Source organism: Triticum aestivum, chromosome 2B (genome assembly GCF_018294505.1).
Source record: "Triticum aestivum cultivar Chinese Spring chromosome 2B, IWGSC CS RefSeq v2.1, whole genome shotgun sequence".
NCBI classification, from domain to species: Eukaryota; Viridiplantae; Streptophyta; class Magnoliopsida; order Poales; family Poaceae; genus Triticum; species Triticum aestivum.
The window spans coordinates 798,681,125-798,683,950 of record NC_057798.1 but is presented as its reverse complement, the minus strand read 5'-3'; positions in this window follow the sequence as shown (position 1 = coordinate 798,683,950).

Here is a 2,826-nt window from a genome sequence, read left to right as displayed (position 1 = left end):
TTGAACGCTTCCGCTTAGCGATCTACAAGGGTATGTAGATGCACTCTCCTTTCTACTTGTTGCTGGTCTCTCCATAGATAGATCTTGGTGATACGTAGGAAAATTTTTGAATTTCTGCTACGTTCCCCAACACGAAATACCACTTCCTATATATAATTCTTTACCTCCGGACCATTCCGAAACTCCTCGTGATGTCCGGGATCTCATCCGGGACTCCGAACAACATTCGGTATACTGCATACTCATATTCATACAACCCTAGCGTCACCGAACCTTAAGTGTGTAGACCCTACGGGTTCGGGAGACATGCAGACATGACCAAGACGACTCTCCGGTCAATAACCAACAGCGGGATCTGGATACCCATGTTGGCTCCCACATGCTCCTCGATGATGTCATCGGATGAACCACGATGTCGAGGATTCGATCAAATCCCGTATACAATTCCCTTTGTCAATCGGTACGTTACTTGCCCGAGACTCGATCGTCGGTATCCCAATACCTTGTTCAGTCTCGTTACCGGCAAGTCACTTTACTCGTACCGTAATGCAAGATCCCGTGACTAACCACTTAGTCACTTTGAGCTCATTATGATGATGCATTACCGAGTGGGCCCAGAGATACCTCTCCGTCATATGGAGTGACAAATCCCAGTCTCGATCCGTGTCAACCCAACAGACACTTTCGGAGATACCTATAGTGCACCTTTATAGTCACCCAGTTACGTTGTGACGTTTGGTACACCCAAAGCACTCTTACGGTATCCGGGAGTTACACGATGTCATGGTCTAAGGAAGAGATACTTGACATTGAAAAAGCTCTAGCAAAACGAACTACACGATCTTGTGCTATGCTTAGGATTGGGTCTTGTCCATCACATCATTCTCCTAATGATGTGATCCCGTTGTCAATGACATCCAATGTCCATAGTCAGGAAACCATGACTATCCGTTGACCAACGAGCTAGTCAACTAGAGGTTCACTAGGGACATGTTATGGTCTATGTATTCATACGTGTATCACGATTTCCGGATAATACAGTTATAGCATGAATAAAAGACAATCATCATGAACAAAGAAATATAATAATAACACTTTTATTATTGCCTCTAGGGCATATTTCCAACAGTCTCCCACTTGCACTAGAGTCAATAATCTAGTTACATTGTGATGAATCGAACACCCATAGAGTTCTGGTGTTGATCATGTTTTGCTCGCGAGAGAGGTTTAGTCAACGGATCTGCGACAGTCAGATCCGTATGTACTTTGCAAATATCTATGTCTCCATCTTGAACATTTTCACGGATGGAGTTGAAACGACGCTTGATGTGCCTGGTCTTCTTGTGAAACCTGGGCTCCTTGGCAAGGGCAATAGCTCCAGTATTGTCACAGAAGAGTTTGATCGGCCCCAACGCATTGGGTATGACTCCTAGGTCAGTGATGAACTCCTTCACCCAAATAGCTTCATGCGCTGCCTCCGAGGCTGCCATGTACTCCGCTTCACATGTAGATCCCGCCCCGACGCTCTGCTTGCAGCTGCACCAGCTTACTGCTCCACCATTCAAAATATACACGTATCCGGTTTGTGACTTAGAGTCATCCAGATCTGTGTCGAAGCTAGCGTCGACGTAACCCTTTACGACGAGCTCTTCGTCACCTCCATAAACGAGAAACATGTCCTTTGTCCTTTTCAGGTACTTTAGGATATTCTTGACCGCTGTCCAGTGTTCCTTGCCGGGATTACTTTGGTACCTACCTACCAAACTTACGGCAAGGTTTACATCAGGTCTGGTACACAGCATGGCATACATAATAGATCCTATGGCTGAAGCATAGGGGATGACACTCATCTCTTCTTTATCTTTTGCCGTGGTCGGGCATTGAGCCGAGCTCAATCTCACACCTTGCAATACAGGCAAGAACCCCTTCTTGGACTGATCCATTTTGAACTTCTTCAAAATCTTATCAAGGTATGTGCTTTGTGAAAGACCTATGAGGCGTCTCGATCTATCTCTATAGATCTTAATGCCTAATATATAAGCAGCTTCTCCAAGGTCCTTCATTGAAAAACACTTATTCAAGTAGGCCTTAATGCTGTCCAAAAGTTCTATATCATTTCCCATCAAGAGTATGTCATCTACATATAGTATGAGAAATGCTACAAAGCTCCCACTCACTTTCTTGTAAACGCAGGCTTCTCCATAAGTCTGCATAAACCCAAACGCTTTGATCATCTCATCAAAGCGAATGTTCCAACTCCGAGATGCTTGCACGAGCCCATAAATGGATCGCTGCAGCTTGCATACTTTGTTAGCATTCTTAGGATCGACAAAACCCTCCGGCTGCATCATATACAGTTCTTCCTTAAGATGCCCATTAAGGAATGCCGTTTTGACGTGCATCTGCCATATCTCATAATCATAGTATGCGGCAATTGCTAACATGATTCGGACGGACTTCAGCTTCGCTACGGGAGAGAAAGTCGCATCGTAGTCAATCCCTTGAACTTGTCGATAACCCTTAGCGACAAGTCGAGCTTTATAGACGGTAATATTACCATCCGCGTCCGTCTTCTTCTTAAATATCCATTTGTTTTCTATCGCTCGCCGATCATCGGGCAAGTCTGTCAAAGTCCATACTTTGTTTTCATACATGGATTCTATCTCGGATTTCATGGCTTCAAGCCATTTGTTGGAATCTGGGCCCGCCATCGCTTCTTCATAGTTTGAAGGTTCACCGTTGTCTAACAACATGATTTCCAAGACATGGTTGCCGTACCACTCTAGTGTGGAACGTGTCCTTGTGGACCTACGAAGTTCAGTAGCA